The sequence below is a fragment of the Tenrec ecaudatus genome, chromosome 7 (genome assembly GCF_050624435.1).
Source record: "Tenrec ecaudatus isolate mTenEca1 chromosome 7, mTenEca1.hap1, whole genome shotgun sequence".
NCBI classification, from domain to species: domain Eukaryota; kingdom Metazoa; phylum Chordata; class Mammalia; order Afrosoricida; family Tenrecidae; genus Tenrec; species Tenrec ecaudatus.
Window position 1 is genome coordinate 39693419 of NC_134536.1, and position 13663 is coordinate 39707081.

Here is a 13663-nt window from a genome sequence, read left to right on the forward strand (position 1 = left end):
CTACCAACACCTATCAAACCAGAAAGTTGGGGTCAGAACAGAGGGGGAGCCTAGTCGTCTATTTTAACACCATTGCCCCCACCTCCAGGTGCCTGAAGTCAGGCTGAGAACACTGCGAAGAAAGAACGTTGGGAACAGACTCAGTCTTGAGCTAGGTGTAACACACGAGGAAGGGGCTGCTGGCATCGTCTCTTCTAAAGCAGGGAAGGACATTTATGAGGGCGATGCCTGTGGAAGGGCGCACCTCACTGTTATTAGGGAAACTGCAGCTTGAGGCAGCAGTGTCCAGCAGCTGTCTGCATCTCTAGAGCTCAGTGTTTGCGTTTCCATCATCAGGAGGGACAGAAAAGGAAATCAGTAGGAAGAAAAGATCAATAAGCACGGGGTTTCTGAGGTCCCTGCATTGAGAAAACGCTGCCGCAGTCTCATCCAATTGACAATCCTCTAAACAGGCACAATGCATTTGGTGGCACATTCATTCCGCCAGTTATTCACTGAATTACTGAAGACTGAGTACATTCCAGACCCGGCTGGGCTTGGGGACCCCAAGACTAGAGGATGACAAGGTCTCGGCCCCAGAGGAGCTCCCAGGCTGGAAAAACACATTGAAGATGAAAGCGCCAACTGAAGCAACATGCCGGCAGTCTTTGTGGTAAAATGCAAGCAGCCAACCTTCAAGCACGGGGTTTGCCTCAGTGCTGTTTAGAAGGGAGGAGAGGATGCAGAAATAAGGCATGAGAGGATGCTCCATCCGCCGGTGAAAAAGGGGGACACTCAAGACCAAGAGGGATTATTTTAGCCTGAAACCATTTTAACAACATTCTGACCCGCTTACTAGTATCCTGGAAGAAACCACAGACTCGTGAGCCAGAGGCATAGCATTTGAGATGCCTGGCCAGTCCTGTGTTTTGCAGCTTAATGCTCATGCAAAGGGACATGCAGAAACTGGGCCAGACACTCACAAATAAAATGAAATGTGTTGAATTCATCCTTCTTGGTTTTTGAGCAAAATTTTCACAGAGGATAGAAAAAACAACTAACTACAATCCATCTAAGCCCTCCATTCATCGAAGTCCCCTGAGTCTCCCACCAGTTCCATGACATGAGGACAGTGCAATGCACTGAGGCATTTTCATTACATTGAGGCATTTCATTATGCAAGCTTATGAAGTTATACTGCCTCCCACCCCTTTACCTAGAGCCGTGATTTATTTCCGAAGCTTCATTTTCTGAAGTGTCATTAGATGCTGAAATATGTTTCGAGCCATTATTAATAAAACTTGTAAGCAATCCCACACATTTACTTAGTTCTTGTTTCCACTAGCTGATGAAGCACTGGAAGCACTTGCTAAGCCAGGAAATGTGGAAAACAACTACGTGGCCAGCGGACTGGAAGACATTAATATTTGTACCTGTCTAAAGAAAGGTGACCCAACAGAATGGACAAATCACAAGACAATATCATTGGTATCACATGCCAGTAACCTTCTGCTGAGAATCATCAACAACAATCGCAGCAGCACACTGACAGGAGGCTGCCAGAAGATCAGGACGGATTCAGAAGAGGACTCGAGACAAGGGCTATTATTGCTCTTGGTTGGAAGCAGAGAACTCCAGAAAGATGTTTCTTAGCATTTCATTTGACTCTGGCAAGGCATTTGATTGTATGGATCATAAAAAACTCTGGGTAGCCTTAAGAATTGGTCAATGATGATATCAGATGACTAACGATTGATCAATTTGTTCTCACCTAAAGAGATTAAGCATATTCCCCACTGTGACATAGTTGGTGTGACCAAAGGAAGGACTAACCTAAAAGCTTTGGTACCAACCTCACTCCTACTAGCTAGAAACTTGAGATAATAATTTAAACTGTTTCACTTTCTTATTTGTAAAGTTGAAAAACTTACCTTACTGTCCCCACAGGTTTCTATTAGCAAAGCTGGCTTTTAAGGCTTGCAAACCATGCATCAGTAGCACTAAAACTTCTAAATAGGAAAATTTCAGATCTGGAACACTTCCTGGGTTATAACTGACTCTATAAAAAAGAAATAATAACTTTTTATTATTTAAAAAATGAAGCTTGTTCTGATTTTGCATCTTCTTAAGAAGAAAATCATTTTACTTTCATTACTTGGATGAAAATATCTAAAAGATAGTATTTCTAATTTTCTTTTGATGGCTGAAAGTTGTTTCTATTATACATATCAATAATGGCAGGAGAATGCATAATATTTTTTTGAGAATACATATTTATTAAAAGAATTGGGAATGACAGTTTTCAAATCATAATTGTACCACCAGGTATAACATCACATGGCTAGTGTTGTCCTGCAAGGGAAATTCTATAGGCATCTGGAGAAGAGAGAGATGAGTTTCTATTGTTGGCAAACAGTATCATTGGGCCCACGGTGCTGCTTTAATTTTAGCTGCCCTTCCAGCTCCAGTTTTTTTCTGGGGCTCCTGATTTGCTGAGGCCTTAGAAGTATGATAACCAAGTCAGTAGGTATACAGAAATTATGAAAAGACTTTAAAATGTGGGACAATGCAATTGAAAGAAAATGAAATGTTTCCAGGGGCATTTTGAAATTGCCTCTTTTGCAAAGTATGGGCCAGAGGGGCCCGTGTACAACAGGATAAAACTCTGCCTGGCTCTGCACCAGGATTGTCAGGATGTGTTGGGACCACTGCTACTGCCATTGTGTATTTTGAATGTCTTACAACCTGCAGAGTGCATCGTCCGGCACTACGTCTCAGATAATATTCTGGGTTGGCATTGGATGATTTTCAGAACATCAACAGGCTTTCTTCTTAATCTGATAGCATGGAAACTTTGCTGGAATCATCCACCATGGTTATTTGAATGCTCTGACAGTTAGGTTTTATGTCAAGTTGGCTGAGGCATTCTTCATGGCTTGTCAGTGAAGGCCTAGAAACCCCCTGATGTTACCTAACACAATGTAATCAGTTCCATAGAGGGATCTGCTCTGAGCAGATAGTCAGTTGTATGAAGATTAGTTATAGGGCAACCCTTTTACTCAGGCCACAGGCTTGACACAATTTCAATTCCTTGGAATATGGCCAATAAATGTCCTATAAAAGTGGAGACTATGGGAACACTTGTTCAGTTTTTTTCTAGGTTTGCTTGTTTGTTTTTCCCCCTGCATCTGGCTTATCTACCTTTGGCTCTTTGGACTGGAGCCAACAGCTTGCCGATCCCAGAAAATAACAGCCTGTCATTTGACCCAATTTCTAATCTGAAGACTTTGGATTTATTAGCCTCTCTGGACACAGTCCTGGTCTCAAGTCACAAGACTGACAGCTGTGCTAGTCCTGCTGAGCCCGAGTTCACCAGTCCCCAAAGCGACACAAACAGGAGAAATCCTCAGCTGATGCATATACTTCAAATTGGATTATATGTGCCTGCATCTACAATGGCATTTTAGTGAAATGAAATCCTCTATATATCCCACTAATTTCAAGAGCATCTCAATATTAGATTTGACTTATTGAAAAACATTAATGACAGAAAACCTGACAAACTGTGGGATGAATTCAAGAACTCCATCTATGAAAACAGTAAAATGTTACTAAAAAGTCAGAAAGATCAAAGTGGATCTCAGAACAGACTCTGAAACTTGCTCTTTATTGTGCCTACTCTATAGTAGCTTGATCATACACTACTCTTAGAAAATGAAAGAAATGATGAAGATTTGAACTGAAAGTTCAAAGGGAAGTTCAAAGGGACAAAATATTATAATGAAATGTGCAAAGACCTGGAGTAGATAAACAAAAAGTGCATTCTTCATACACTCCGCATATCTTAAGCTGAAAGAACTTTAAGAAAAATTTGACTTGAGGTGCAATATTGAAAGATTTGTTCTTCAAAATATTAAATGATGCAAAAAGCACTAAAATCAATGGAAGGAATATGGGAAATCAATGTTTGAAAAAGTAGTCATTGACATTCAACAATTTCAATAAGTAGTATATGATAAACAACCTATGATAGTGAAGGAAAAATTCCAAACTGCACTTAAAGTATTAATAAACAAACAAAGAGAGGGTAACTGATGAAATAACAATTGAAGTGTTCCAATACTCTGAAGACACACTGAAGCACTCACTTGCCTTTGCCAACAAATTTGGAAAACCTCTATCTACCTCACCAACTGACAGAAAGTGATTCACATTTGTGACCATGCCAAAGAAACCCCAATAGAATGAAGACATTATAAAACAATCCCATTAGTATCACAAGCAAGCAAAATGTTACCGATACCATCCAACAATGGTTGCAGCAGTACATCAAGAAGAAACCACCACAACCAAAGCTGGATTCAGAAGACGTGGAAGAGGGGAGATCATTTCTGATATCAGATGGATGTCCGCTCAAAGTAGAGATGGCCAGAAAGAGGTTTACTCGTGTTTCATGAATTATGTGCATCAAAACAAACTATGAGTAACCCAGGAGAATGGGAATTCCAAAACAGTACACCGGGCTGATCTGGAACTTGTACATGGACCCAATAGGCAGCTGCTTGAACAGAACAAGGGAACATTAAGTGGTTTAAAATCTGGAAAGGTGCTTATGCTTTTACCATATTGATATAATCCATATGCCCAGAAAATAACCTGAGAAACTGGATTATGTAAAGAAAAATGTGGCAGTAAGCCTGGAGGAAGACTGTAATAGTAACCTATGATATAGAGATGGTCCACGATTGCTTACTCGAAGTAGAAAAGACTGGGATCACTCGCTGATGGCGATCAACGACTGCAGCTCAATGTAAAGGAAATCAGAATCTCTCTCTGCACATCGATCTAGAAAAAAAAGGGCGGATAGACAACCCAGAGGAGAAAAGCAACGGAACTGATGGTTCCAGGAGGACACAGGAGAGGGGAAGGCGGGGAAAAGGAAAGGGGATTTCAAAAATCCCAGGGACAAGGGAACAAGTGATCTAACATTGAGGACAAGGAGGGCGTTGGATGCCTGGTGGGGCTTGATCAAGAGCAATGTAGCCGAATTACTGAAACCCGAAAGAAGGCCGAACATGATAGTGGTACAAGAGGAAAGTAAATGGAAATAGAGGAAAGAACTAAGAGTTAAAGGACAATTTTAGAGGTCTAAATATAGGCATGTACATTTGTAAGTATATTTATATGTAACAATAGGGAAATGGATCTATGTACATGTACACATATTTATAGGTTTAGTATTAAGGTAGCCAATTGACATTAAGCCTCTACTCAAATACTCCCTCAATGCAAGAACACTTTTTTCTAATAACCTGGAATTCTGTAATGCTCACCTTCCTGACACAATTTCTGAAGACAAAATGGGTGCATAAGCAAATGTGGTGAAGAAAGATGATAGTGTCCAGCTATCAAAACATACAGCATCTGGAGTCTGAAAGGCTTGAAGATAAACAAGTGGTCATCTAGGTGAGAAGCAACTAAGCCCACATAGAAGAAGCACACCAGCCTTGGTTAATGGGATCAGGTATCAGCCATCAAAGACCCAGAACAATAAATCATATCAATGTGAATGAGGGGAAGTGTGGAGTGAAGACCCAAAGCCCATCTGTAGGCAACTGGACATCCCCTTACAGATGGGTCACAGGGAAGAGATGATTCAGTCAGGGTGCAGTACAGCACCGATGAAACATCCAACTTTCCTCTAGTTCTTTAATGCTTCCTCCCCACCCCTATCATGACCCCAATTCTGCCTTACAAATCCAGCTAGACCAAAGCATGTACACGTGTACAGATAAGAACTCACAATACGGGGAATCCAGGACAGATAAATCCCTCAGAACCAATGAGAGTAGCGACACCAGGAGGGTAAGGAGAAGGTGGAGGGAGAAAAGGAGGACCTATCACAATGATCTACAAATAACCCCTCCCATGGGGGTGAACAACAGAAAAGTGGGTGAAGGAAGACAGGGGTTGGTTTAAGACATGAATATATATATATGTATATATATATATGTATTATCAAGGGTTCATGGAGGGTGGGAGAGGGGTGGCGGAATGACCTGATACCAAGGGCTCAAGTAGAAACAAATTGTTTGGAAAATGATGATGGCAACATATGTACAAATGTGCCTGGCACAATGGATGTATGGATGGATTGTGATAAGAGCTGTATGAGCCCCCAATAAAATATGTATTTTTTAATTTTTTAAAAAAGAAAATAAAAATCCTCACAACTGGACTAATAGGTAGCATCATGATATATGGAAAAAAGATGGAAGTTGTCAAGAATTTCATCTTGCTTGGATTCACAATCAATGCTCATGGAAACAGCAGTCAAGAGAGCAAAGGTCAAACTGCATTGAGTAAATCTGTTGCACAAGACCTTTTTAAAGTGTTGGAAAGCCAGGATGTTGCTTTAAAGAGACCAAGATGTACTTGACCTATGATATTTACAATCACCTCTTATGCATGTGAAAGCTGAACATTGAATAAGGAAGACCAGAGAATTATCGGTGCACCTGAATGCTGGTGCTGGTGAAGAATGTTGAAAGCCCCATGGGCTGCTATAAGAACAAACATATCTCATACAATTGATGTATGTATATGTATGGATTGTGATAAGAGTTGTATGAGTCCCTAATAAAATGTAAAAAAAGAAAAGAGAAAAAAATGATTAGGGCAAAGACTGTACAGATGTGCTTTATACAATTGATGTATGTATATGTATGAGCTGTGATAAGAATGGTATGAGCCCCAATAAATTGTTAAAAAAAAAGAACAAACATATGTCTCCTGGAGAAAGTGCAACCAGAATGCTCATAAGAAGTGAGAATGATGAAATTTGGACATGTTAGCATGAGGGGCCATTACCTTGAGAAGGGCATTATGTTTGGTAAAGTAGAAGGGCAGTGAAAAAGAGGATGACCCTTGAAAAAATGGATTGGCACGGTGGTTGATAAAATGAGCTCAAACATTAATAATTGTGAGGATGGCATGGGACCAAGCAGGATTCCACTCTGCTGCACACGGGGTCGCTGTGTGTAGTAGCCAACTTGACAGCACCTAACAATAACAACAACATATTTATCCACACACACACGTGCACACATGCGCATCACTCCTTTCGTTCTTCTAGAGAATGCAGTCTAACACAAATGTCAATGGCACAGCTTCCAGCATCATGGCAACATGCTAGTCACCGCTGTGTTTTGTGACATCTATTTCACCTGTTTTCTGACTTTTTGTGCCTATTTCCTGATCTTATTGTGCTCTTAATAATTTGACAAATTTCTAAGGGTGTGCATTGTGTTGGGTCAAGCCTTCAAATGGTCAACGCGCTTTGCAGCTATCCTATGAGCACAAGGGGAGGGGGTCTGTGAGAGCTTTTACTTTCGCGTGTGCACAGGCTGTGTCAATATCTAAAAAGAAAACTAGGATCAGATGTGTAAAGGCGTCACTGTGCTATGTATTTGCATGGAAGTATTATGGTACTTATAAGCACACTTAATCATACAGCATCATCTGTACTGAAAATAGTCATCTGAAAATTAAACTGGTAATAATTTAGTCATAATAATCCTTTTGAATGCTTTTTATTCCAGACTTCCAAAGTGTTTCATATACTGAATATTTTGTAGATACTGGTGGGTTTTAAAAAATAATTTAAATGTCATAATTGCATCAAATTTTAAAATTTTTTATTTTGGAAGTAGATTTGTGCTGCTGTTTTCTTAATAGAAGATTTAGTTTAACAAGATTTCTATAATAATTACATATTCTCCTGTAACTTATAAAATAAATAATAATTCACCATGAATTAGTTCCAGGTAACATATAGCTGACTCTTGTATGAGGACTCAAAGATTCTATTTGGAAGACTGAAGTTGTTTGTTAGATAAAATAATTTTTCTTCTATCCACAGTCAATGCTCATGGACGTAGCAGTCTAGAAATCAGCATAGTCAAGAAAGGGTATATTGCATTTGGCACATTGCGTATCTGCTGCACAAGACCTTTTTAAAGCACTAGGAAGCAAGGGTCTCACTTTGAGGACTAAGACGTGCTGCCTCAAGCCTTGGTATTTTCAATCACCTCTTATGCGTTTGAAAGCTGGACACTGAAGAAGGAAGACTAAAGGAGAAGTCTTACATTTTAATGACAGTGCTGGTGAAGAATATTCAAAGTACTGTGGACTGCCAGAGAAAAAACAAATGTAACTTGGAGGACGTACAGACAGAATATCCTGGCTCTAGATATAATATTAAAAACTCTATGGTAACAAATATTGTCCCAGCAACAGAAAAATAAGCCAAAGTAGCTGAAGGGTAGAGAGGAGGTGGATGACACAAGCGGAAATTGAAGAGATGGACAAGTAGTTGATCCCAATGTCTGACACAAGAGCCAGGTGATTTGGTTAATGTGTTTGAGCAGGTTAATTGCAGAATCTGACATGGAAGTATTGCTTTGGAGGCTGGGAGAATAATGGATTGTAAATTGGCAAGCACATAAATAAACAAGAAGCAGACCAGATGAGAGATGTTGTGCCTTAGACTCACATTATGGCAGAGGCATCTGAGAAAAACAGAACCACATGATGCAGTCTAATGTAACAGTGAAAGGCAAATAATTAATGATATTATCTGATCACTGGCAAAAAGAATGGTTGGGCCATTTATGAGGTTATGTCACAAAATACTGCTACAAAACCATAGTAATCTTTATTAAACAAGTATCAAACAGTGAAGCTACTGTTTCTCAACATAACCTCCCAGTTAGGATGTCATGTACCTGAAGGTGGCATTCCATCTCTCGGACTCTTCCACGAATTTACATCCCACCTGAATTTAGAGACCGTATCAAGATCAGATTTGACGCACTGAACAAGAATGACTGAAGACAAGATGAATTGTGGGATGGCATTAAGAACATCATACACAAAGAAAACAAAAGATCACTAAAGAGACAGGAAAGGGGCAAAAAGGATCAAAGTGGATGTCAGAAAAGACTCTGAAACTTGCTCTGGGGTGAAGAGTAGCCAAAGCGACTAGAAGAAACGATGCAATAAAATAGCTGATGTAAAGATTTCAAAAGGCAGCTTGAGAATTTAAAGGATTATAATGAAACATACAACATCCTAGAGTTAGAAGATCAAAACACATTCAGAAAATCTCAAGCCAAAAGAACTGAAATAAAAACCCAAGCCTCATGTTGCAACATGAGAATTCTATGAGAAAATATTGAACGATACAGAGCAAAACCAAAGAAGAGAGTAGGAATACACAGTAACTGCACCAAAAGAACTGATGGTCATACAATTATTTCAAGAAGTAGCATATAATTAAGACCTAATAGTATCGAGGGAAGATGTTTAAGGTGCACTGAAGGCATGAGTGAAGAACAAGACTACAGCAACTGACAGGATATCAACTCAAACTTTCACCAAATGGATAAGCACTCACTATTCTATACTGAGAAATTTTGAAGAGGGATATCTGGCTTACTGACCAGAAGGGGTTCATATTTCTGCCAATTTCAATGAAAGGTAACACAAAAGAAAGCAGAAATTATTGGAAAATATAATTAGTATGACATGCAAGGAAAATATCGCTGAAGACAGTTCAAAAATAGTTATGGTGGGACGTCAACAGGCAATTGGAAAAAATCCAAATTTGGGGCATTCATTAGAGGACATAAAATGAGTGATATCGCTGCTGTTGTTAGATGGATCATGGCTGAAAGAAGAGAATACCAGAAAGATGCTTCCTTGTGCTCACTCAATTTGCAAACTGTGTGGACCCAGGTAAACTATGGAAAACACGGCAAAGAATGGAAATTCCACAACACTTAATCATGTTCATATAGGATGTGTACATAGACACTGGAGCAGTTGCTTCAACAGGACAAAGAGGATGCTGTCTGGTTTAAATCAGGGAAGGTGTGCATCAGAGCATACTTCAATCTGCAGGCTGAGCAAATAATCTGAGATGCTGGAGCACATGAAAAAGAACCGATCACATTGGTCGACGTATTAGTGCTTCACCCCACCCCCAAGAGGGACAAATAACAGAAACGTGGGTGAAGGGTGACAACAGCCAATAGAAGATATGAAAATAATAGTAATTTATAAATTATCAAAGGTTCATGAGGGAGGAAGGAAATAAATGAGGAGCTGATACCTAAGGCTCAACTAGAAAGGAAACGTTTTGAAAAGGGTGATGGTAACATATGTACAAATGGGCTTGACACAATGGATGTGTGGCTTGATATAAGAGCTTTAAGGGCTTCCAATAAAATGATTTTTTTTTAAGGCAGTGGGCCAAGAATATTCACCCTTTAGTAAAATTGTCTCCACATTTTCTGGGAATCCTACTACTCGTGGTAAGGGATTCTTAAGTTAAAAAATTCTAAATGAAAAAATAAAAATTTAAATAATATTAAATAAAAATATCTTTAGTAAGTTATATTTACTAAATATAAAAAGTGAGCTTGATGAAGAATGTAGGAAATACCATGACAAGTAACAAAATTACATTATAAAATGCCTTCTTCATAACAATATGTATCATAGTATAAGTCACCTACAGTCAAGGATCTAATTAAAGTTTATGATTATTCCTAGAGAAAAAGAAAAAAAAACCTGGCTTCAGGATTAGAGGAGGGCTTATTAATGATCTGCTCTATGCAGCGGATACAACCTTGCTTGCTGAAAGCAAGGAGAACTTGAAGATCTTGCGGATGAAAATCGAAGACTACAGTCTTTAGTGTGAATTATAATTCAACCTAAGGAGGTCTCACAACTAATTAGTATCGTGAAAATGGAGAAAAGATTGAAGCTGCCAATGATTTCATTTTGCTGGGGTCTACAACCAATACAGCAATCAGGAAATAAAACAATGTATTGTGTTTAGAACATCTGCTGCACAAGACCTCTTTAATATGCTAACAATGTCACTTTGGAGACTAACGTGCACCTGCACTCAGTCAGAATATTTTCAATCATCTCATATGCACATGAAGGCAGAACAATGAAGAAGGAAGACCACAGGAGAATTATGCACTTGAATTCTGGGGCTGGCGAAGAATACTGCCAGTACACGGAGACCCAGAAGAGCAAATACATATGCTGTGGAGGGAGAACGGCCAGTAATTCTCTTCATGAGTAAAGAGAGTGACTTTTTTTCTCACATACTTTGGACATGTTATCAGGAGAGACTGGTCCATGGAAAAGGATATCATGTCTGTTGAAATAGAAACCCAAACCTAAACCCACTGCCATGGAGTCACATTAGACTCCTGGAGACCATATAGGGCAGAGTGGAACTGTCCCTTCTAGGTCCCAAGGCTGTGGCAATCATGGGAGCAGGAATCGTCATCTTTCTCCTGAGAAGAGGCTGGTAACTCTGAGCTGTGAACCCACTACAGTCAATAAAAAAAGGTGCAGGCTCTCGGCAAGGTGGATTGATACAATGGCTGCAACAATGGGCTCAAACATCACCACCTTGAGGAAGGTACAGGGCCAGGCAGGGTTTCTTAGTTGTGCATAAGGTCACATGAATTGGAACAAATTCAATGGCACTTAACCAAAAAAAAAAAAACCTTCCCCCAAAGAATTCCATATTTTTTCATTTGTGCCTTAAAAGAGCAGTTTTACCATCCTGGAAGGATTCAAATTCGGTTCCTTGTAAATGAATGATTTGGAGATCAAAAAACAAAAATCAGTAGGATCAATACCTGGGATGTAGGGTAGATGGGATATGGTGTCCCAACAAAATTCTCACAGCTACAGTCATGAATGAGAAAGGGCATTGTCATGATGGGGGCGGGGGGGGGGGGGGGGGAGTCCACCATGCACCTTTCCTGACCTTTTCCTTACCGGTGGATGGTTTTCACCTGGCTCCTCTGCAGTGAAAGGCATTATTGAGACAAGAGACCAAACTTGAACGGGTCCGAGGATGCGAAGCCAATGTGGATGTTTTCATTTGATGACTATATCATGGCGGTGGGGAGGAATGCCTTGGTGAGAAACGCACCCCGAAGTCCCTGGAGGGGGAGGCATCAAGCCAGCAAGCCACTTGCAAGTCTATTAGGGGTGAGGACCATTCTTCTACAATACTTGCAGAATGTCTGAAACATGAGATTTACAAAAATAAACATGATTTTAAAGGCATCGATTTGCCTTTGTGTCCTACCCACTTCCCCAAGCTCTGCCAATTAATGTCTAGAAACAAATCTCATGTGTCAAAGTGGGTCACACCATATTGATTTTCTGAAAAATCAGGCAGCCGTCCTGTTAGCCGAGCCTATCTGCGATGGGTCCCCTAGAGTGACAATGTTAATAACTCATTCTTAATTAAATAAAAAGGTCATGCCCTCCCCCCACCAATTCAATCTTATCAGAATAAAGACATAAGTTCATTAACATTTCACTGGGATTTTCGAAGCAATCACTCTTGTCATGCTTGCTGATTATCATTTCATTTTGTTTAAACAAGGGATCCGCAACACTGAGCAGGAGCACTGTCTCATTTGTGCATGTGTTCTAAGGACAGCCAAATTATGATATGATTTCCTGTAACCAAATTGACTCACAGCACGATTGGACGACTTCACAGAAACAGGAGGCTTTCTGTGCATGTCTCCTTTCATATTCATGTGACTACTGTACATGAGCTCTAAATGGAAACTTGATAGGAAGTGTCTAAACTACAATCAGATACAATGTAATTTGAAAACTCATGTTTGGAGCACCGGAAATGTTGCTGGTTCTGGAACTGAATTCTTTGATTCCCTGTGGGGGAGTCGGTGTTCATGCCACTTGTCTGTCAGTGGGGGTTGCCTATTGCTGTGATGTTGGGATGCTGGGCCGATTTCAGCTGAGCTTCTAGACTGAGAGAGGCTCCTGAGCAAAACAGAGTGATCTCATTGTGAAAGTCAGTCAACAAAAACCATAAGATCTGATCTCCTCATGGGATAGAGCAGGACGAGGTATCTTGTTCAATTTGCTGTGAGCTGGGGGCCTACTTGAGGACAGCTGGCAACAATAGCATCCTTAGATAACTTGGATTAAACAGATTTTTTTTTTAACTAGAGAAGTTTATGCTGAAGATCCTTTCATCACTACACTATAAAGTCCTTAGAATTTCTGTTGGCTTTAAAACTACCTCTTATTGAACTGTTTCCAGTAAGATGAGAGCAAAATAACACAGCAAGAACCATGAGGTAGGTCCCTAGCCCCTTTCTAGATGTTTAGACCATACAGGGAATTCCAGCCCAGTGAGAATCACCCAAGGAGCTTTGATGGCAGGGACACCCACAAATCTGCCTGGGAGATGAGAAAGGCTCAATTCCACAGTTTAAAAACATTCTGGCTTCAAAAACATGACATTCAACTCAGCATTTGATTTTATAGAAATGCAACATACAATTTTCCTCTTATAGTCATGCTGTACAAATGGCTATAAATACAATAGCACTTCTAAAAACAACTTTCCAGATATTCTAATGTTCAAAGACTACAACCTACTTCAGAAACTTGATTTCCTATAACAGTGAATTGCGATTAAGGAAAAGAACACGTCTTTCCTACAGAACTGCAGTATCCATAGAGAAACGGACTCAGAAATCACACACTTCTTTGCTAGCATTAATCCTGGCATCCCAAATGGTTGGCCACAGGCTTTTAAGAT

At 39.9% G+C, this 13663-nt stretch overlaps 1 protein-coding gene across 2 annotated transcripts in view; it reads right to left on the reverse strand.

Moving 5' to 3' along the window:
- TMEM200A (transmembrane protein 200A) overlaps positions 1–13663 on the reverse strand; it is a 97514-nt gene that overhangs the window by 29821 nt on the left and 54030 nt on the right. The window contains exons 2-3 of one of the 2 annotated variants that reach the window (XM_075554560.1): positions 11851–12101; positions 1911–2038 (exon numbers count right to left, since the gene is read on the reverse strand). The exons of the other annotated variant lie outside the window; for it this stretch is intronic. The gene's annotated coding sequence lies outside the window, so the exon portion shown is untranslated. The remainder of the gene's footprint in view (positions 1–1910; positions 2039–11850; positions 12102–13663) is intronic. 2 annotated transcript variants of the gene reach the window in all.